At 45.7% G+C, this 24,227-nt stretch overlaps 2 non-coding genes across 2 annotated transcripts; one reads left to right on the top strand and one right to left on the bottom strand.

Annotated features, from left to right (window-relative positions):
- Positions 1 to 16,212: 16,212 nt before the first annotated feature.
- On the bottom strand, positions 16,213 to 16,287 carry Trnap-cgg (transfer RNA proline (anticodon CGG)). Its single transcript has one exon. It is a non-coding gene; the product is annotated as a tRNA-Pro (tRNA).
- Positions 16,288 to 16,486: 199 nt separating this feature from the next.
- On the top strand, positions 16,487 to 16,559 carry Trnas-cga (transfer RNA serine (anticodon CGA)). Its single transcript has one exon. It is a non-coding gene; the product is annotated as a tRNA-Ser (tRNA).
- The last annotated feature ends 7,668 nt before the right edge of the window (positions 16,560 to 24,227 follow it).

Here is a 24,227-nt window from a genome sequence, read left to right as displayed (position 1 = left end):
CCAGGCCCTTCAGAGGACGACGCAGCTCATGTCGGCCAGTGACCGCCCGTAGTGGACAGCGTGGGCCCGAGTGAAAAGGGGGAACAACCCCGTGTTCCTCTTGAAAGCAAATTCCGCTACACTCTGTGGAAGCGGCCAGCCTACGCATTCTTTACACATAACACGCAGTTTCAGAGATTTTTCACAGGGAGACAGCAAACGCCAAACGCCAAAGCTACAAGCTTTCGGGTTCGTCGCCTTAAACGAAACGTCATTCTCCCGTTTTAGAAGAGCAATGCTGATTGGCAGACGATATTTCTGACGCCTTGAGCTGAAGGAATAATGGGAGAGACCGAAAGATATACCACTTCACGTCTGGCGTGGAGAGGCGCCGTTCCGTTGTCGCTCTTGGAGCGAGAACGCGTAACGAGAGCGTGCGCGCTCGTACGAGTACTGGGAAGAGCGAGGAACAAGCCTCTCCTCAGCACTTCACTGGGAGAGCACCTCTGTCGAGATCGAATCAAAGGGCGGCTCTATATGGAGTCCTTGCGATTAAGCGTTGTTCACTGTGTTGGCCGACACACTTAATGTGCGGTGTGAACCGACAGAGTTATAGTTACACGCCTGCGAGCGAATTTTTGAGTGGCGTCGCGGTGGACTGGTTATCTCACCAGTGTACCACGCCAACAGTTAGACCAGGGGCGACTTCATCGAGGCGTAAGGAGAGTTTGATTGGCGAAGGTCAATCCAGATAGAACGAGAGTTGTCTTATTCGTCAGCAGCGAGCGGGGCAGACAGCGGTCATCGCAGCTTACGGTATTGTGCGCTACAGCTATTGCGAGCCCGATATTTCCTCCACAACAGTACACTTCACTGCATTTCACACACGACAGTCTCGACCGTACCTAACAACCTAACAACATTCTATGGATAATTATTCAAGTTGAGTAGGCGCGGCTCTCAGCCATTCTGCCAAGGCAACGAGCATCTTAAACTTTGTGTAGAAATTTCACTAGCGAATTCTATCCTTGAAACGTAACTTCACATTCCGAATAGAACCAGGACATAGCTTGTTCAATTCATAACTAAAAGCATCATTGTGATTTCTCAGAATTTTGGCAAAATAAATAATAACTTTCTTACACTAATTAGCACTACGCCAGTACCCAAGTATGCCACTAGTTACGTAAGAAATTTTGTGAATTTTTGTGTCGTTTCCTTACAGCTGACGATTCCAGAAGATATTTATTGCTGAAAGTTTTTCAGGCATTTCTCTTTAGAACGTTAGGAGCGTCTGTCTGACTTCTATAGTAGTGTGGGGGGGGGGGGGGGGGGGGGGAAACTGCGTCTTGCAGGAGCCACAGGGTAGAGAGTACATCTCAGATTAATCCGTTGCCCAGAATAACAAAATAACAGATCAAACCCACACCTCAGAAGAGCTTTGTACACAATGGTAAGGGGAAGTGGACTACAGAGTGGTATTGCAACTATTGTTATAGAATAGCTGCACAGGAGCAGAAATGATTAGGGAAGAAGTTAACGCAGGAAACAGAAGATTGACTTAACTTGTACTTCTCCAAGCACACACAGACTCGTTACAAATAATGCAGCAAGAAACAGAGTCCAGCTGTCACAATGTCAACAAGGATGAGGCCCCCTAAAGTGAGCACAAACGGTGGTGTTGTAGTGGTGAGGCTCCAGTTACCAATGGGCTGAGTCTCCACCGCTGGACTGCCCTGCATCGCGGCGACAGAGGGCGCTGCTAGTCCAGACCTGCTGGAGGCGTGGCTCAGCGGGCGTGCACCGCTGGCTCCACCGGATCCAGCACGGCTGCTGTCGGGGTGTGATGGAAACTTGCGATTCCGCTACCAACTTAAAGGCGCCCGTCAGGTGGTGCTGATTACGCGATACCACAAATTCCTCTTACCTTGTCTTCTTGATCCTTATGCGAAATGTACACTGGCAGCAGTAGAATCCTTCTGCAGTCTGCTTCAAATGCTGGACTTCTATATTTTCTCAGTAGTGCTTCGCGAAAAGAACGAGACCTTGTGTCCAGGGATTTACATTTGTATCCTGGAAAAATCTCCGTAATAAAGCGTTGATCAAATCTTCTGACATCAAATGTAGCAACCTGCCTCTGAATTCCTTCGATGTCTTTTTTAATCCGATTAGTTGGGGATCTGAAACACTCAAGAATGGCTCGCATTAGTGTTTCTACATACGACCTCATTTATAGTTCATCTGCACTTTCTTTGAATTCTGTGAATAAACTGAACTCATCATCTGCCTACGCTACTAATAACCTTCCGTGCTCCTTCCATTGCATATCGGCTTCCAGCGGCAAGCCGTCGTTCTTCCTGGATAAGCGAATCAGCAGCAGCTTACAGAGCCGAGGTCGACTCTGCTGCCGGCTGACCGGAGCGATGCTCGTTCGCTACCTAGACGTAGAAATCTGCAAGTTCCATGTAGTTACTGCCGAACTTTCTGTTCACCCGAGAGAGAATATCTGACATTTATAGGCTATCCCAGATAAACAATGTAACCACTGAACACAGTATTTCAAAAATTCTTTCATGGAGAGGATAGGTCATCTTAAATAAGAACTTATACATGTTTCCTTCAATATTAAGCTAACGAATGACTGACAGTCTTTGCCCCCATTATACAGGGTGTTACAAGAAGGTACAGCCAAACTTTCAGGAAACATTCCTCACACACAAATGAAGAAAAGATGTTATGTGGACATATGTCCGGAAACGCTTAATTTCCATGTTAGAGCTCATTTTAGTTTCGTCATTCCAACGTGATCAAATTGTAAATTTTCACAGTCAACATGTGTTGACTGACGAGAATCCGCACGCAATTGTGCAATCACGTCATCAACACAGATTTTCTGTGAACGTTTGGGCAGCCATTGTTGATGTCTCGATTGGGCCCCATGTTCTTCCACCTACGCTCAATGGAGCACGTTATCACGATTTCATACGGGATACTCTACCTGTGCTGCTAGAACATGTGCCTTTACAAGTACGACACAATATGTGGTTCATGCACGATGGAACTCCTGCACATTTCAGTCGAAGTGTTCGTACGCTTCTCAACAACAGATTCGGTGACCGATCGAATGGTAGAGGCGGAACAATTCCATGGCCTCCACGCTCTCCTGACCTCAACCCTCTTGGGGGCATTTGAAAGCCCTTGTCTACGCAACCCCGGTACAAAATGTAGAGACTCTTCGTGCTCGTATTGTGGACGGCTGTGATACAATACGCTATTCTCCAGGGCTGCATCAGCGCATCAGGGATTCCACGCGACGGAGGGTGGATGCATGTATCCTCGCTAACGGAGGACATTTTGACCATTACCTGTAACAAAGTGTTTGAAGCCACGCTGGTACGTTCTGTTGCTGTGTGTTGCCATTCCATGATTAATGTGATCTGAAGAGAAGTAATGAACTCTTAGATGGAAGGTGAGCGTATCCGAACACATGTCCACATAACATATTTTCTTTCTTTGTGTGTGATGAATGTTTCCTGAAAGTTTGGCCGTACCTTTTTGTAACACCCTGTATATCTTTCTTCACTTATCGAAAGATAGTTGTACAAAGTGATGAAAGAAATGGAATACAGTACTCCTCTATTCTGGGAAACACTTTGTATCGCGATGTAGAGGGTTCTTCTTGCTGTAGCGCACGTCGCGCACCCTTCCCGTTCCGCTGCGGATGCAGTGTGCTAAGATTACTCTTAGTAGCGTTTGTAGATATGCAGGGGGTGAAGAAATTTCATACATCTACATCCACAAGACCATTCTACAATCCAGACTTAAGTACCTGGCAGAGGGTACACTGAACGACATTCACAATATTTTTCCAGCGTTACTCACTCTAACAGTGCGTGGGAAAAATGAACACTTATACCTTACCGTATGAGCTCTTATTTATCTTATGTTATTATGATGATAAATTGTAAATGTGTTCATTGGCGTCAGTAAAATATTTTCTCCTTCAGAGCAGAAAGTGACAAATTTCGTGAAAATATTTCGCAGCAAGGGAAAGCGCCTTTCTTTTGATGACTGCCACTGCAACTCGCATATCATATCACTTACTCTGCGAGATGCCGGGATACAGAAGAGTTTGTACGTATTTAATTCTGGCGAATTCTGCGTGAGAACTGGATACGCACTCGACCCCCTCCTTATCTACCACCTAATTGATTATGTGCTCAACGGTAACGAAATGAATTGATAGAAGAGGTAGAGAAGGACCAACGGTGAGCAGCGCGCTTCATTACAGGATCATTTAGTAATCGCGAAAGCGTTACGGAGATGACAGATAAACACTAGTGGAAGACTCTGAAGGAGAGACGCTCAGTATCTCGGTACGGGCTTTTGTTGAAGTTTTGAGAACATACTTTCACCGAGGAGTCAGGCAGTATGCTGCTCCCTCCTACGTATATCTCGCGAAGAGACCATGAGGATAAAATCAGAGAGATTAGAGCCCACACAGAGGCATACCGACAATCTTTCTTTCCACGAACAATACGAGACTGGAATAGAAGGGAGAACCGATAGAGGTACTCAAGGTACCCTCCACCACACACCGTCAGGTGGCTTGCGGAGTATGGATGTAGATGTAGATGGAGACGGTGGACCCTGAAACCTGCAGGACGTCGTCGCTGGGCTGCGTCCTGATGATGCGGGCGCCGACTTCTGCTCTGTTTCAACCCCTCTCCTCGAAGGCTGTCCGAGAATTGTAAGTTCTGCCGAAGAGGTGCGACTGAGTTACAAGACCGTCCGACTCCGACGAAGGTCAGATCGCGACTGCCCTGCGTCCGCGCAACACTAGAGCGAAGCCAACGCTACTCAACTCCCCACTACCCTCGAAAAACTACGAATCAGCACTCAGTGCTCACTCCAAAATTCCAACACTGTATCTCAGAACACCATTCGCGCCAATAGCGACCGTTACCTCCAATTTCGAGCAGAGGTTAATGACGTCAACTGGCCTCAGCTTCTGTTGACCAATCATGCCTCTGCTGTTCAGCTCAGGGCATTGAACTTGCCGTTTGACAGGCTACGAAAACAGCATGCCTAGACCACCGGCCATCCGGCGCCAGACAGTTGGGCCCAGCAGAGCACGGTCCCCAAGTATTCTCGGAATCATCAGGACAATGCAGTCACTTGGCGCCAGCAGTCTTTATTCCATAGGCCCTGGAACGGTAAACACACAAACTGTAGCGAGACTCAGGTGGCTAGCATGTCGTTTCGCCCTGCATACAGTAGGAGAAACACGATTGAGGTCAGTCGCCCTGCCAGGTACTCAAGCCCATTGATGTACGACCCTCTCAGTGCTCGCAGAAGTGCAGCCTCCTCCCCCCCCCCCCCCCCCCCCTCCCCCATTCAGAAACGCAGTGTGTCGCGTCCTCCGGTGTTCGCCTCGCAACAGGCCACCCGGGGAAGTAAGAGAGGAAACTAAAAGCAAGACCACATACAGAATGAGATTTTCGCTCTGCAGCGGAGTCTTTTTTTTTTTTTTTTTGTTACGGTTTTAGGGCGCATAACTGCTGCGCTCATTAGCGCCCGGTCTGTGACTCGGGAAAAGGTAAAAACTGAAACTGGAAACCAGCAGCAAAGGGAACGAAACTCAAAAAATTGGGGAAACTAAAAACAGAAGGAAAGCTTAAAAAACCATTATAGATGGGGGGTTGTTTGTCCCCAAAAACAGTTTCAAATGTCTGACGTCATCTCACTGGTAATAATAAAACTCGAGAACGCGATCGGCTGAGCGCGTGTCATCTGCTAAAATGGAAGATGTATCAGGCGACAGCTGTAGACGGGTGCGTAACGGAGTAAAATAGGGGCACTCAAGTAAAAGGTGTCTCACCATCCACAGCTGAGAGCAGTGGAGACAGAGCGAGGGAGGATCGCCACTTAAAAGATGTCGATGGCTAAAAAGACAGTGCCCTATCCGGAGTCTGGTTAAAATTACCTCCTACCGACGACGAGTTCGGGAGGAAGAGGTCCAAGCACAGGGAAGAGCTTTCAAGTCCCGCAATTTATTATTGGGAAGTGTCGACGAGTGTGCGTGCCACAAAAGAGCAACACGACGACATAAAACACTCCGCTGATCGGCGAAGGGAAAAGTGCGAATGGCTGGCTGAAGAAGAGAGATTGCAGCATTGGCCGCTATATCTGCCACCTCATTTCCACAGATACCAACATGTTCTGGGAGCCAGAGAAACGCCACAGAGACGCCCCCCAAGTGGAGCAAGTGGAGGCAGTCCTGAATCCGGTGGACCAGAGGGTGGACAGGGTAGAGAGCTTGGAGACTGAGGAGAGAGCTGAGCGAATCTGAGCAGATAACATAGTGTATCCGCTGATGGCGACGGATGTAGTGGACAGCCTGGAGAACAGCGTAAAGCTCCGCAGTAAAAACCGAACACTGGTCGGGAAGCCGAAATCAATTGGGGGTGTCGCCAACAATATAGGCACTCCCATCTGCAGCGGAGTGTGCGCTGATATGAAACTTCCTGGCAGATTAAAACTGTGTGCTGGACCGAGACTCGAACCCGGGAGCTTTCCCTTTCGCGGGCAAGTGCTCTACCAGCTGAGGTCCCGAGTTCGAGTCTCGGTCCGACACACAGTTTTAATCTGCCAGGAAGTTTCAAGACTGCATACAGTTCCCAAATTGCATAGCAATCATGTGAAAAGTACTTTAAACTCTCAGTACAAATACTTTCATAAGCATAACCTTATTCGGCCTGTTACCACCGTGAAATGACATAAACATTAACAAAGCTGATGAAAATGAGAGGCGACATGCAAAAGAAGACATGAAACATCTCAGCAGTTTCTACCCTGTTCCACAATAATAAAAAGTGAGCTGCACTTCTTTGGACTTTTCCTATGTCTTCTTTCAGTCTTATCAGGTAAGGACCCCACACTGCACTGCAGTACTCTAATTGGTAACGGACAAGCGTAGTGTAGGCAGTCTCTTTAGCAGACCTGTGGCATTTTCTTAGTGTTCTGGAAATAAAACGCAGTCATTTCTTTGCTTTCCCTCAACATTATCCATGTGATCGTTGCAATTTAAATTGTTCGTAATTGTAATTCCTAGGTATTTAGTTGAATTTATGGTCATAAGATTCGATTGATTCATCGTTCAACCGAAGTTTAACGGATTCGTTTTAGCACTCATGTGGATGACCTCATACTTTTCATTATTCAGGGTCAACTGCCAATCTGTGCCCTATACAGGTATCTTCTCTAAATCGTTTTACAATTTGTTTTGATCTTCTGATGCTATTACTAGACGGTAATGAACAGCATCATCTGCAAACAACAGAAGACGGCTGCTCAGATTGTCTCCTAAAACGTTTATGTAGATACAGAACAGCGGAGGGCGAACAACACCAGCCTTGGAAATCCTAGTTACGCCTTCCGTTTTACTCGATGACTTTCCATCAGTTACTACGAACTGTGACCTTTTTCATTGGAAATCACGAATCCGCCTCATCTCACAACGCAGGCGATACTCCATAGGAACGCAGTTTTCATTAGGAGATGCCTTCGAGAAACGGTGTCAAAAGACTTCTGGAAATTTAAAAATATGGAATCCATTTGACATCCCCCGCGGATAGCTCTCATTACTTCGTGTGGATAAAGAGCTAGTTGTGTTTCACAAGAACAATATTGTCTGAATCCGTGCTGACCGTGTGTCAATAGACAGTTCTCTCCTAGCTAATTTACAATGTTCGGATACAGTAGATGTACCATAATCCTGCGACAAATACACGTCATTTATATGGGTGCATAATTCAGCCAGTTACTCCTATTTCCTCTCTTGAGTAGCGATGTGACCCCGTGCAGTTTTCCAATCATTCCGTACGGATCTTTCGTCGAGCGAGCAGTTCTTTTAAGTGTACAACCTTTTTTCTGCCATCTTGCAACATATGACAGTAGCTGCAAGTGCTAGAGCAGATTGTAGGTGGTAATTATCATAAAATTAGCTTAGGCATTTGTAATCGTACCACCATTAATTATTAGTCGATTTTTGATTGCTTCACGCAGTTATTCTAGAATGAATATGACAACTTGTATGAGCGATTCTCGTCACTGGTAGGAAGTTTTCACAAAGAAATTTGCGACTGGTGCTCATAAAATGCTGGGCAAGGCCTATGATGAGGGGGCTATTAACGAAAGAACGCGCGGAGAATTATTTCGACGCTTAAGGGACGGTGGTTTTGACTTCGAAGACCGTCATGGCGGTAGAAGAGAGAAGGTCTTCGAAGCTACTGAAACCGACGGAAACCATCACAGGAGATCGTTAATGAAAGCTATCGCTGATATTGATTAGAGAACTGAAAGGCAAACGGCCGCAGCACAGAGATAGACATGAGAAGGTGATTTTTGCGATATGACAGTGCTCGAGCCCGTGTCAGAAAACTCGTCAAAACGTACCGGGAAACGCTGAAACTGGCATTTCTACACACCCGCCGTATTGTTCAGACACTGCACCCTCCGATTACCACCTTTGCGATCTGGCTGACCATCACGTTCGTTCATATGGGCAAGTGCGAAAGTGCGTTGATGCGTGGTTCTCGTCAGTTCTACCGCCGCGGGTTTTGTATGCGGCTCGAAAGATGGGGGAAAAATACTGGCCAGCGATCGCCAGTGCTTTGAATCGTACAATTTTTGTAAGTTCTTCACAATAAAGTCTTGAACGTTGAGAAAAAAGGGTTGAAGTCATGTCATAGACCTAATGTACGATTGCTAAGTATAGAGCTATTCTGTCAGAATATTCTGAAAGGAACCTAGTTGGCACTCAATCTGTACAGGAAGACTTGCTTTTATTATGTGATTTAAACTGCTCGGCTACTCCAAGGATACCTACTTGTAAGTAGCTCTTGTTGACAGGTGTTCTCGACTCATTCTTGGATGTGTACGTCGTGTTCTTTGGTAAACGAATCTGGAAAAATTGTTTAATAACTCCGCTTTAGTGTCAGTGTCACCGGTGACATTAGCATTGGCATCGCGCAGTGAAGGTATTGCTAGGAGCTGCAGTGAAAGGCATTCCTAGACGAGTTTTCGTGAGATACACAGCGCCCTTCTTACGGCGTCTGCCAGCTGGGATTTTTCAACAGTGCTGTTGTAGACAGCCCAGTGAACTTTTCATTTCCTTCTTTGTACATGCTCTGTGTTGTTTGCTATTGCGATCTTGTAACCTCCCCCTCACTTATCGACCTTAATGACAGTGAAAAATTAAACCACGTGTACCTAATGGAAATTTGGGAAAAGCAATCGTCACCGAAGTTAATCTGTCGGTAAAGAGGGAGGAAAGGGTTACATCTAAATGAAAGGAAAAACGCAAATGAAATTGTTGGAAATTAATTTTGAGAAATGGGTAAAATTAATAAAGAAAGTAAATGTGCAGTCGTTACGTTAACAATTAGTTGGCGTTAATTAGATATTTGAGATTTGGGGAAAATTACTGTCGCCAGTCCTATGGATAACTACTACAATAATTGAAAATGAAAGATTAATGCACATGTAATTTGCACTAAACGCGTGGCAACTGAAGGTTGACACGTGTAGTGTAAAAACTGAATGTTTGTCAGAAGTAATAAATTTCGCTACACTCCGACTTAACTTAGCAAAAGAATTAATAAAACCGGAAAATTGGAAGATAATTTAGTGACTGAAATTAATAGCGAACTTTGTTTCTGAAGCACTGACTGAAATTAATAGCGAACTTTGTTTCTGAAGCACTACGAAATTCAATAAAATAAGGTTAGTCTTGGGCTATCTCAACAATCATTTCAAAAGCTACTAGAATCTACGCAATTCAGAAATAAGAGATCTAACTTTGAACTTGAATTAAATGACTGAACAATTAACAGTAGTAAAATTTAGTACGTACCAAGCTGAGCTGCAGTCACAGGTAAGATAAAATTTGGTAACAAAACTCGCACTCTTAATTTGTGCTTGTGTAATCTAAATATTGTAGCCAGCTATGAATACCTTAACTGAACTTTGAAATTAAAGCAGAGAAATCGAATGATATTACTTTAATGCTGGCGTATGAATTTCAACGACGCTTAGGTTCATTCCGGAAAAGGAAGGGACCCTGCTTGGTAATGCAATTGGGACAATGAGCAAAAGTTGCTGTATTTACGTGATGCAACAGTTTGAAAAGCTGAGGTCTGCCATACAGTTCTAAAACTTAACGTGCTACCAGTCTTCCTTGTTGGTTGATTGAAGGTTTGAAGCCGTCGATCGTCGGGCAGGTGGCGACAGTCATTCCTTGTCGGCCGTCGCTGTTGCAGAAGCTGGATGTTGGCTCGCCTTCTTCTCGACACGGTCACCAGGTGAAACGGGCTCTCGATGTGGGCCAGCTAATGCTTTCCGTCCGCGACACCGGGTCAGAAACTATCATAGCAAGTCGAGCGCAATTACATACTGCCAAACCCCGAAAGAGCGGCAACTCGCGGGAGCATCACACAACACACCTGCTCCACCGCCCTACTCCAGCCAGACTCTCCTCTGCCCACGCTCCCCGCGGCAGAGTTAACACTACCAGAGATCCTAAACACTTTAGTTCTCCACACGACCTATCGATGTAATCGTTCGATAGCGCAGTTTTCCCGACGTCAGACCCAGCGTAAAAATACAAATAATATTTACGAAACGAAGCAACTATACATCGACATAAATGCACAAATATACAATTACAATATATAAAGACACTGAAATGTCATATCTTCAGGTAACAAAACAAGGGAAAAAATTTATAGTACAATAGATGGAAATAAGAGGATATGCATTTCCGGCGTTACACACGAACCCCAAACACTTGACCAGTACTCAGAGACAGAACACACGAGCGTTTCGCAGTCCTCCTGCCTCTCAGCCGCACGTCGTAGCCTGCCTCTTCCTTTACAAGCAGCTGTAGCCGTGAGGTCGCTAAACATTCTCACTCTGAACTAAGTCTGTGATGTGACTGACTTTATCTGTGACTCATTAAGTGAAGAGTGCGAGCTCTTTTTCGCATGGTCGATGTTTCCGGAATCCGTAGCGATTTTCCCGGATAGTGACATGTTCGACGCTCGTCACAATACTCCAACCGTGAATGTGTTCCAAAATTCTGATACAAATCGGTGTGACTAACTAAAGCTCTGTCTTTCACTTTATTTTTTGTGGATGAATCGCACACGTACTATTTTTTCCAATTGCGTGGAGAATATCTCTGCTCAAGTAATTGCTGGAAAATTATGGTCAATGTAGGGCGGGCTGAGTTGCAAATTGTGTATAGAAACTGTAAAACTGGTACTGGATAAGGCAGTGAAAAGAGGTTTCTGCTCGGTGGGACGAAGTAGTCTACGGTACTGACAAATGTGGAGACAATAAATCGACAAGACACAGTTGGAATAGACGCGGGCAGTTGGAGTGAAGAAAATTTTGGCACGGTGGCCCGATGAATGAGTAGCTTCAGAGGGACGGCAGTGGCTTTGCATCAGCGGTGAACGCGCACACGCCGGGCTGCGGACACTCTTCTGATGCTCTAGCTACCATCCCTCCCCCAACGACCACTCTGATACTCGCCTGGGGGAAGTAAGACTGGCAGTGTCGACTACCCTACGTGGACCATCCCTACAGACGTCCGTGGACAGCGTACGGTAATCATATCGATAGTTGGGACGCTGTGACTCGTCACCGAGTGTGAACCACTGGCCTCCCAGTTGAAACTGTGCGGTGGATGACTTCTTCACTGTGCAGCACGTTCATCCGATACTCGCTCCTGTGAACGGGAACGCGTTATGCAGATCTTCAAGCCTCTCGCGTCCTTCTACAAAAGGTAATGATTTTACTAATTTATATTTCTAGGTTTTACTGAGTTTAACGAAGGCGTTGTTGGCCTGGTATATTCGACTATGCCTTTTGGCTACACTGACTAAAGGATTCTTCTAAGAAATACCAAATTAAAGTATTTGCTCTTTCAATATTTGATAATCAAAATATCCACGGGTGTACTGCCGGTCTACAGTGTCCAACGGGCACAATATTTCTACGATCATACATGTCGCCGTCATCAGGTGAACTGACGGACTGAGCTACTGTGAACGTGCCGACACGGAGATCCGTACGCTATGGCTGCTCAGGGGGAACTGGGTTCGGTCGCGGCGGCGGCCGATTTAAATACCCTCCGCCCGCGGCGCGCTCCCCACCCCGTCTACGCCCCGCGCCACGGTTGCGCGTGGTACAGATTGCGACGGCGTCTGAGATGACGTCGGAGTGATGGCTCTGTCCGCCGTGGTCGTCACAACTATACGTTTGCTCGATTTACTCTTGATTAACCCAATCGCTGGTTCCCAAGCCTTGCTAAGATTATAGCCACAGTCACGGGAAGTTCCCTCTGAGCAGCCATAGCGTACGGATCTCCGTGCCGGCACGTTCACAGGAGCTCAGTCCATCAATTCACCTGATGGTGGCGACATGTATGAACGCCGAAATATTGTGCCCGTTGGACACTGTAGACCGGCAGTACATCCGTGGATATTTTGACTATCAAATACATCAGGAGAAACACAAGAATCACACTATTTCACCTGTTTATACATGCTTATAGGTTATCCAAGTCTGCACATTCTTAAATAGATGCATTTGTTCTCTGTTTTCTATGCAGATAACCCGAAGATGCATAAATAAGACGAAACGCGTCGTTGAAAAAAAAAACTAAAATTGCAATCAAGACTGTTTTTAGTCAATTCATCCGATTTGACAAGACTGTATCTTCTGTATGAATAATGACTGAAACTTGTCGCAAATTATAACTTCCGCACACGATAAGAAAATTTTCTGTTTTCAAAAGAAGCATCCGATTTTAGAAGGATGTATAGGGTGAGTCAGTTGCCCATACCTATGTCTTTTCACGCGACCCACGATGTTATATCTGGCCTTCAGAAGGTAAGCGCGAGATTTTCGTACTCTCTCGTTCACTACGCCCAAGCTATTAGTCCTAGAGTAAAAATGAAAAGTACATTTCTGTAGGGAATTTAATGTAGTTAAATTTTGTATTGGGATACGTTTTCGCTAGAGGCCGCTCTTTTCGAGTTATTCAAGAAAATCGTTCAAAAGTGACCTTCAAACGCACCCCCGCTTCCACGCTCAGCCCCGCCCCCTCTCCCCCAGTCCGTATTTGTAGTACGTTGTCCATGGCGCTCCCTCCTACCACTCTACGAAAATTTGCGACTGTGCGAATTATTTCCCACATTCAGCCATTCTTGGTCTTCATTGACTGGCCTTGTTACGGCACCGGCTTGGACGAGCGTTTGCAAATTGTAAAACTGATGGTTGTATAAATTTTACAATTTGTAAATGCTCGTCTAAGCCAGTGCCGTAACAAGGCCAGTCAATGAAGACCAAGAATGGCTGAATGTGGGAAATAATTCGCACAGTCGCAAATTTTCGTACAGTGGTAGGAGTGCGTGCCAAGGAGAACCTACACTAAACAGTTACATCGTTGCATTCCTCAGTCCTTCTGACTACGAAACTAATGAGCTCGTATCAAGTTCGGATCGAATTCGGAACGAAGTTAGTTTAAGCGTAACGTGTACAAAGTTGTTGTTCTTTCATTACTGCCACAGGCACGTTCAAATTAACAATGACGTAAATGCCAGTCAGTAGAGACCAAGTTACATCGAATATCGGGAATTGTTCGTGTAGTCGGAAATTTTTACCCGGTGGTAGGAGGGAATGCCGCGAACAACATATTAGTAATCCGGACTGGTGAGGGATGAGTGTGGGGGGTGAAAATGTTCTGCACATTTATTCTATACTGCTAATAGCTTGCGTATAGCGAGAGCGAAAATATGGAAATCTCGCGGGTGGTTTCTGAAGGCCGATATAACCCTTGCAGGTTGAATAAAGCGACAGCGTTAGGGACAGCTGAATCACCCGTTATGTTTAACCTTAGTGTCTAAAGCACACTTCGTTGCGCGTGTGTGTGTGTCTGGGGGGGGGGGGGGGGAGGAGACGTGGTACTTAAATCAGAATTTAATTTGTTGAATTGCTGATGCTTGTAAGAAAAATGAATAAGTGTGTTTTGTCAGAATTAGGTGTTACTGCCATATTTGTTAGTTAGTTTGAAATGGAGTAATTATGAAGGTTAGAGCAAATTATTGCTGCTCTGTCACCCAGGAGACGATGGAGCGGAACACTTCGATCACCATATTTTCTTACGTGGCACGCAGGTGCTACCTCTCCGGACATGCTTTCCTGTGAAAAAGAATCCCTACCGAGCACAACATGTATTTCTCATTGTATTCATTTACTTGACAAGTCGCAGTAAAATATGTGGCAGAGAGAAGTTTCGAATACCGGTTCGCAAGCACAACGGTGCCTTTCATTCGACCATTGTCAATTTGTCTAAGCATCAAGCGCGTTCAAGTAAATGTAGGCTCCGGTAGTTATTCAGAGATGAAGAACTTTGCACACTACAGAGTAGCGAGGAGAACTGCATGAAACCTGTTTTCAAACTGAATGCAACCACGCACAACCATCTCTATTATGTCTGCAAAGCGCTATAACAACATTAGACTGTTGTAACAACAGGTCCCCACATTCCGTTTTCTGTCACGCGTGTACGATATGTACTCCAAACAAGGTATTGTAGAACTCGACTCACGTCGATGGCAGTTTTAAGTGATACGTATCGCGTAGTTTGGGAAATGGAATAGCGAAGCTTTCGCGTCGTCTGGGAATTAGGTGAAAGTATGCAGAAGTTCTCGAAGACGAGATGCTTGTTGGAGTATCTGTTGAAATGAGACTGTGCGCAACAAGTAGGCACGGAAGTCACGTCACACCTGCACACACGAACACCGCCGTGCCGCCACCAGCTTCTGTTTCCCTTTACTCTGGGGCTGTCGGCTTGTCAAGTCGCGTGGCGTCTCTTGTCTCGGACAGGTCGCGTCCGGCGCAATCGCTGAGAGTCAAGGTCGCCGAACTCGCAGGGGGCAGACACAGACATGCGGGGAACCACCAAACGCTTTCCTCCAGGGAAACCACAGCTTCGACTCGCCTCACACGTCGTGTGCTGCACTCGCCCCGTGCGGCCTGAACCTGGTTTTAAAGGCAAATTATCCAGCAACACTAACTCAGTGCAAAGAATTGCAGTGTCGCCAACATGCGGTTTCTAAATTACCGGTTCCACTACTACCGTCGAATTATTGTATATACCTCTTCCGAAAAAGTATCAACACGAGGAAAGTGGAACTTACGATTTAGTCAGAAAATTAGCTATAACGTCATCTAACGAAACGAAATTGTTACACCTCAACTGCTCTTAATTTGATGATTTTACGAACTTTTTTCCAGTTTATAACTGTGAATGTTTAATTTTATGTCTCGAGAAAAAATTTACAAAACTCCTTCTTTTAATAATAGTTGAGATAAAAAGTTGATAATTTCAAAATTTCATTTAATTCTGATTTTGAGAAGAACTGGCTAACATAGCCGAAAGGTGTAGCTGTGAAAAAGAATTTAAAGAAACCTACAAAATTCACCTCATATTTAAACATCCTTACATATTATAAAAATGTGTGTGTGTGTTTTCCACATCTGCTCCTTCATCACCGGAACGATTTCAGCCAAACTTGGTACACGTATCACTTACTGTCAGGTGACAATCACTAAGGGAGTAAGAACCGCCTCCACATCATATTTCAGACGATATGACGTCATAAACAACTGAATGCGTCATAAACAGTCGCACCACCCATGGCGTTTAAATTTATTGCTTCTTTGCTACTGGTTGTATTTGCAACATATCTCGCAGGCAGTATTCACATATTTCGCTGACTGCACCTAGACAAATATACCACAGTATAACTTAAAGTGCAAGAGATATGACGTCATAATCTCTGATATGCTTGAAAAATGCAGCAATACCTATGAAGTTTTAGTAAATATTTTCTTTCACAGTCCAATCAGCGACGCCTGCCAGAGCTTTCGACTGCGAAGCGCAAACGACTGTAGGAGAAAAAAGTAGCCGCCTACAGAGCTATGAACAGACGTTGCGGTAAAGACAATTACAAAATCGCGTTTTAGACACGCGAAGCAGCAGTACGTGTACATTTGTACGTTGTGCATATGTGGGCACGGACCTACACCGCATAAACAGAATACGTGTAGCGTATAATGAGTGAACGTCGCTGAAACTTCCTGGCAGATTAACACTGTGTGCCGGACCGAGACTCGAACTCGGGACCTTTGCCTTCCGCGGGCAAGTGCTCTACCAACTGAGCTACCCAAGCACGGCTCACAGTTTTAATCTGCACACTCCGCTACAGAGTGAAAATCTCATTCTGGGAAGATCCCAAGGCTGTGGCTAAGCCATGTCTCCGCAATATCCTTTCTTTTAGGAGTGCTAGTTCTGCAGGGTTAGCAGGAGAACGTCTGTAAGGTTTGGAAGGTAGCAGACGAGGTACTGGCAGAAGTACGGGGAGTGAGTCGCGCTTGGGTAGCTCAGTTGGTAGAGCAGTTGCCCGCGAAAGGCAAAGGACCCGAGTTCGAGTCTCGGTCGAGCACACAGTTTTAATCAGCCAGGAAGTTTCATAACAGCGCACACTCCACTGCAGAGTGAAAAACTCATTCTGGAATGAACGAAGCTGTTAATTAGCTCAAATCTTGCCAAATTACTTAACGAAAAGTGTGAGATCATCCACACGATTGCTAAAAAGAATCCGTTAAACTTCGGGTAGACGATAAATCAGTCACATCCAAAGGCCCAAAATTCAACTAAATACCTAGGAATTACAATTATGAATAAGTTAAATTGGAAGGAGCACATATAAATTTTTTTGCAAAACCCTAACCAAAGACTGTGTTTTATTCGCAGGACACTTAGAAAGTGTAACAAATCTACTAAAGTCACTGTTTACACTACGCTTGTCCGTCCTATTTTTAGAACACTTCTGCGCGGTGTGGATCGTTTACAGATAGGATTGACGGAGTACATCGAGAAAGTTGACAGAAGGGCAGCACATTTTTGTACTATCGCGAAAAAGGAGAGAGAGTGTCACTGATATGATACAGGATTTGGAACAGACGTCGTTAAAACAAAGGCGTTTTTCGTTGTAGCGGAATCTTTTTCACGAAATTTCATTTGGCAACTTTCTCGTCCGAATGCGAAAATATTTTATTGACGCCGGCCTACATAAAGAGAAGCGATTATCATAGTAAAATAAGTGAAAACAGAGCTAGCACGGAAAGATATAGGTGTTCGTTTTTTCCGCGCGCTGTACGAGATTGGAATAGCGGAGAATTATTGTGAAGGTGGTTCCTCTTCCAGGCAATTAAATGTGATTTGCAGAGGATCCATGTAGATGTAGATGTAGATGAAGAATCAACCAACGCTAAAAAATTATATAACATGCAGACAAAGATTTTAAAAAATTCAAACACTCTGGCATCGCGTCGCGCAAGTGCATGAAAGTATACCGCTGCGACGCAGTCGCCGTTAAAATTGCGGAGCCCCTGGGATGTCCTGATATTTGAATTTAATCAGGCGACCAGCGCTTACGTGCGTCGCGGGCGTCTCGGGAGCGGCGACGCTGCTGTTTGCGGTGTCGATGCGCATGTCAGTAGTGCTGCTGTCTCGGACGGCGTGTTACGCATCCTTCCAGTTCGTTCTGCGTTCGCTCTGTGTCTTGATGCATAGGGCGTGACGTCTGAGGTCGGCGCGGGTAAAACCCACGCTCGCTTGGCTCGTACCTTCGTCGAAATGCAGTTGTACAATCTGTCCGGCCGGCCGGTGTGGCCGAGCGGTTCTAGGCGCTTCAATCTGGAAGCGCGCGACCGCTACGGTCGCAGGTTCGAATCCTGCCTCGGGCATGGAGGTGTGTGGTGTCGTTAGGTTAATTAGGTTTAAGTAGTTAAAAGTTCTAGGGGACTGATGACCTCCGATGTTAAGTCCCATAGTTCTCAGAGCCATTTGTACAATCTGTCCACGCTGTGCTTCTCTCTACCGAGCACCTGAAAAGAGCCGGTATACGGTGGCTGTCAGGACGTGTTGGCAGAATATGTTCGTAACATAACGTGGGCGCAATCTTTCTGTACAAACACTTTACGGGTGCCATGGCGGCAGACGATGGGCAACGTACACAAGTGTAGTGACGTTTTAGCTGCTGCTCCTGGTGCCTGAGGTGCTCTGAGTACGGCTCTGAGGGTTCGTACTGAAGGTCGATTGCAGCGGTTCGCCGTAAACCGTGACAGCCGCAGACGTACCACTGTGGGGTTTGTGAGCTCCTCGTATGCGTAAGGACACCAGTGGTAACGCTTCCGTCCGCCCCTCTTGGTGACGCATCGCTGCCGCTTTCAGAATTCTGTGCCATCGTTCCACCACATCATTACTAGCCATGTGGTGGTGTTGGAAACAGCACATTTTGGCCAGCTCTAGGAACAGCCCGGAATCAAACTGACGCCCTTGATCAGCCGCAACTTGGAGACGGAATCCAAAATGTGCGACCCACGTACGCAGAAACGTCTTTGTTGTAGTTTTGTCCGATAATCGGCTACTGGAGCTGCGTCTGCCCACCTTGTAGACCGATCTATAGCCGTAAATAAATACTTGAAACACTCTTGACTGTGGAAGATCTCTGACCAGGTCCACATGAACGTGTGAGAATGTAGGCAGAGGTAGCGTGAAAATTTCCGTTATCAGCACACTTTGCTTTATAATTAATGTAGAGAGATCCGTTTAAACCAGATTTAAACCACGACCGCTTTCGAGATTTTAAAATGGAGTATGAAATTTATAGTAATTGGGAAGACATAACATGCACTGGGCCAGCAGCCGCACCTTGAGAACACCGGCCACCACTGTAGGACTGTCGCGTAGGTGAGTGGTGTCTGCACCGTAACCGTTGCTGGCAAATGAGGTCGATAAAATTTTTTTTTACGCTCTTTACATCGACTCAGCTCTCGGTAGTTTGCCGGCTTCGGCAGTGGCAGAACACCTTCTGACGATACACAATGCCCGACAAAAGTGACTTGGTTCATCTACATCTACATGATTACTCTGCAATTCAAATTTAAGTGCTTGGTAGAGGGTTCATCGAACCACAATCATACTATCTCTATACCATTCCACTCTCGAACAGCCGAAAAAAACAAACACCTAAACCTTTCTGTTCGAGCTCTGATTTCTCTTATTTTATTTTGATGATCATTCCTACCTATGTAGGTTGGGCTCAACAAAATATTTTCGCGTTCGGAAGAGGAAATTGGTGACTGAAATTTCGTAAATAGATCTCGCCGCGACGAAAAACGTCTTTGCTTTAATTACTTCCATCCCAACTCGCGTATCATATCTGCCACACTCTCTCCCATATTACGTGATAATACGAAACGAGCTGCCATTTTTTGCACCCTTTCGATGTCCTCCGTCAATCCCACCTGGTAAGGATCCCACACCGAGCAGCAATATTCTAACAGAGGACGAACGAGTGAGGTGTAAGCTGTCTCTTTAGTGGACTTGTTGCACCTTCTAAGTGTCCTGCCAATGAAATGCAACCTTTGGCACGCCTTCCCCACAATATTATCTATGTGGTCTTTCCAACTGAAGTTGTTCGTAATTTTAACACCCAGGTACTTAGTTGAACTGACAGCCTCGGGAATTGTACTATTTATCGAGTAATCGAATTCCAACGGATTTCTTTTGGAACTCATGTGGATCATCTCACACTTTTCGTTATTTAGCTTCAACTGCCACCTGCCACACCATACAGCAATGTTTTCTAAATCGCTTTGCAACTGATACTGGTCTTCGGATGACCTTACTAGACGGTAAGTTACAGCACCATCTGCGAACAACCGCACGGTGTTCTCAACGTGCGTGCTGCCCAGCGGTGTGCAGTTTCCGCCAATATGCAGGACTGCATATTGTGCATGACGCATTTATTGTTGTTTAATACGACTCCATGGTCCAAGAGTCGCCTGCGAACTTAGCACAGGTGCTGTTCGTGCATCTGAGTATCCGGATAGAACACCAAAATGTTATACGAATGCTTGGTGTCTGTTGTTTCGGACGTCCATGTAACTGATTCTCTTCTATGGGGAATGGCTCGAGCGCCTTCAGTGCAGATGACAGTCACGTCGGACCTGCTGCAGGGACCTGAAAGTAGCGAGCGTGCAGGACACGAGGAGGGAGTGCGGCTGGCTGGCGTTAGGTGCGAGTGGCAGGCCGTGACAGTCAGCTCGTCTGCGATGAAAACACTGAGTGTCCCGGTGGCGCCGTGGTCAAGCAGCCGCCGAGTAAGCACGAGATCCTGACTTCGAATCCCAGTCCGGCACCGGCACTCGTCGTCGCTGATTTCGCATAAAGTCCCGATGCAGCAGACATCATGTAATACTCTCCTTTCCTTTCCCTTCTCCTCCCTCCACCTTCAGTGTACATAACTCCAAAATGTCACTCAGATAAGCTAAACAAAGTGTCAGTCCCTTTATCACTTCATCGAAAAAAATGCTGCCAACTTTCTGCTGCGTTCTTCACACCGAAAGGCATAAATCGAAACCCGAACGGCGTAATCGCTGCTGTCTCCGAAGCTACTGGTATCTTGTCGTACGCTTTCTTGCAGTCGAGAACGCTAAACATTTTCGCACTAGCCAGTGCATATGTGAAATCGTGTAAGTTATGTACTGTGTATCTATGTGCGATGGTACTCGAGTCTAATACCCTGTCATCCCCACACATCCTACGAAATCCATCCCTCTTACGTACTGAGTGTAGGGGCGAAGACCATACATAAGCTGTCTGACCGGTGAATAACTGCCGACTGTTAACATTTCTTCAAAACCACCATCGTTCTTGTCAGCCTCCCTGTTGCAATTCTCCGTGCTGATCCTGAAACCACTTGTTCCGGCGTGGGTACGGATCTAGTGTATCGTACTATGTTTAATTTCTTTGAAGTAGGCCAGTTTTTTGAAGCGTCCATTGTTACTATTGCCTCGTTGTCTGAAAGTTTCTGATTTCTGTCTTTATTGTGTAGTTCCTCAGTTATGGTGTTGCTAATCGTCTGCCCTTCTCACAAGTTATATACCCTTTAGTGTCTGTCAGATTTGACAAACGTTCTCTCTGTAAATCGACCACCAACTCGAAATGTGCTAGAAAATCAGCGCCAAATATACACTGGTAAGCAAAAACATTAGGATCAATGTCCACGAGTACTAGGGTAATGGGGCATGAGTGCAATTTTGATACGACATTGATATAGAAAATAATTAAATCGATCAATTAATTCCCTCCCGCCAACCACGGCTATATTCGTTCATCCTTGCGAAGTAGTTCACTGGTGGTCGCTCTTTTTTGGGAACCGTTCATTTTTACTCGTTCACCGTTCATTTGTGCTTCGTAAATGGTTCCTATGAAAAATTGAAAATTAGGAGCATAAGAACTGAAGATGGAAGGCGCCAATAGGGGGCACTTGCATCCCCCCTGGACTACAGAGTTTTTATTCATAACAGAATTTTCACACACTTGTAATTTTCGTGATTGTGCAAAACTTCTGGTTTAGCCAACTCTAGCGTTACGTGGCTGACCACCGTGAATAAGGTGGCACACGAAAAACCGGCCCCGAGAACAACTGCTCTCCAGTTAGGCACGATTTGTTGACCGCTACGAGCAGAATAAATAAACATGTAATAATTAGGCAGTGTCGCGTGACAAGGGCCTCCCGTCGGGTACACCGTCCGCCGGGTGCAAGTCTTTCGATTTGATGCCACTTCGGCGACTTGCGCGTCGATGGGGATGAAATGATGATGATTAAAACAACACAAAACCCAGCCCCGAGCGGAGAAAGTCTCCGACCCAGACGGGAAATGAACCCGGGCCCTTAGGATTCACATTGTGTCGCCCTCACTACTCAGGTACCGGGGGCGGACATTAGGCAGTGAAGCAATAACAAATGAGCTAATGCAAACGACAACTTCGAAACGGTAGATGACGATTGGTGCAAGACAGTGAGCAGTCCAGTACTCGGGGACGATTTTTCGTGCGCCACCCTGTTTCACTGAAATAATACTGTAGAAGTTATCACATTCTCTTTACGAAACGTGACACCAGACACTCCATTATGGAGCGCGGGCTTCAGTCGGTTGTTAAGTCGGTCTGCCTTCCATGACAATGAACCTGCGCTTTTACCTTGGTTCAAAAAAAGGCGGAAAATGGCCACTGGTGTGTGCCGTGCCGCCTTCCTTTGCATGTGTAATAACAAAAAAAAAAAAAATCTTGCCTTTTTACAAGTATTTCTTCTGCTGTTTATCGAAATAGTGAAGTAAGCTGATATGCCGTTTTGTTACCTGAAAAGATGTATGTATTACATAACACGTAATTTTTATGTAATCTATGAAATTATAAAATACACTTTAACCACCGGTCGTGGACGATGAATAGAACCACTCCGCGCGGCGGAACGAACTGAAGCAGTACACCTTAGCACAACTGTTGTTAATGCTGTGTCCTGCAGACGACATACCGATATTTGACGACGAGTCAATATTTAATTCAGAAGACTGAAGGCGGCTTCTTTGAAATGATATGTTTTCCTTGAGGACGGGCAGTATTATGTATTGCTCGCAACTCAAGAACGAATTCAGTTGAGTGAGCAGTGAAGTAATAGTAGGTTCCATTTTCAGACGCCTTTCCAGCCGGGTAAACATGCGCGCCATTCTCCTCTGACGTGGATCTGCCCGGAGAGGCGCCCGTGTTACGTCACTGCGGGTTGTCGAGAACGCAGGGGTACACAGCGGCCGCCGTCTGTGCCCCCGTTACGTAAGGTGGCGGAGGTTCCGTCGAGGGAAGACGGGAGACGCAGTCTTGTTTACTGCGCGACTGGCCACTTTCCGGAATTGAACAACCCTCCGGTAACGACTAGCGACTGCCAAGGAGACGAACTGCTGATTTCCAGTGTACAGCCCGCGCACTGGGTAACTCACGGCTACAACGGCCGCGTGGGAGCCTCCCACATTTACCGCGAGTAACCGCTCCAGCTGTCCACTCCTTACACTGGCCTTGTATTGAGGAGTCTTGCTGGCTGGGACAGACAATGACACAGAGCGAGGAAGTAGAGTCAGTTCAAAATTGCGTTACGATTGACAGCTCAACAGGAGCACGTGGAGGCGTGGAGCCGAGTTCTAATGTCCAGCACGGAGCAGACGCGTAGTCTTAAATTTCATTCAGGTCCTCAAACAGGCAGACTACTCACTGCTATCGAACTGGCATCACTGTGATATATGAGAGCTGTATTACGTTTTCATTTCAGTTTCATTTGCGGCAGCAAAATTATTAATACTGTATACAGACACTATACGAAGGGCATTTTCTCAAAACGTTACCGAATTTTCGACAAGGGGGGAACTTTTTTTGTTATTGCAGTTGGGTGAGCACATTAAGCGGATGAAACATTAAGGATACATCGCAATTCCATCTGCCTCAAACCGGAACTCTGGCAGAGTTTTCTAACACGAGATAATGTTAGCTTAAATACGACGCACGATGGCCCGCTGGCGAATCGACTGTACGGTTAGGCTACGAGAAGCGGATCGCTGGGTTTATAACTAATCTCTTAAAAGTTTTGATACTCACATAACAAAAAGGCAATATTCATGCCCTGCGAAACTTGTTTTGTGTGATAGTTGCCGGATTCCAGGGACGAACTTCATCTAGAGTTCGCCTCTGATATGGCCTTGTTATTAAAACGTCCAATATTAAAGACACTAGAATTCTCCTATATAGCTGCTTACTTTTGTATACAGTGACATTAATGCAAGCAGCTAAATCCATCTACACTTCATTTCTATGGTGATAATGCAATTCCACAGGTATTGTTCTCCTCACTATGAAAGGTACTTGAAATATGGCAGTAATTGTCACTGCTGCTATTTAATAAAATGATGATCTACCCCACTGAGTTCTTGCGAAACATGTTCTTGTGCCTCGCGCTATTCATGCTGCTCTACGTATTTTTGTCGCCTTCGACTGCAGAAGCGGTAAAATTATTATTATTTCTGGGAACGTAACCTTCAGTTTTAGCCCAACTGTGCTGGGATCAAATGACTGTGGGAAGATGGCAGTCTAACGATTGCACCCCCATACGTTTTTGTCAGTTCCTACATTTCGTATATGTGAAACTGTCGTTTATTCAGAGAGGTTAGTTCCGTAAGTTCCACACTTTTAAGGTTATCGCTTCGATTACCGG

This window comes from Schistocerca gregaria, chromosome 8, assembly GCF_023897955.1.
Source record: "Schistocerca gregaria isolate iqSchGreg1 chromosome 8, iqSchGreg1.2, whole genome shotgun sequence".
Lineage (NCBI taxonomy): Eukaryota > Metazoa > Arthropoda > Insecta > Orthoptera > Acrididae > Schistocerca > Schistocerca gregaria.
Note: the sequence above shows the minus strand (reverse complement) of the source record. Positions and strands in the feature narration are given on the sequence as shown.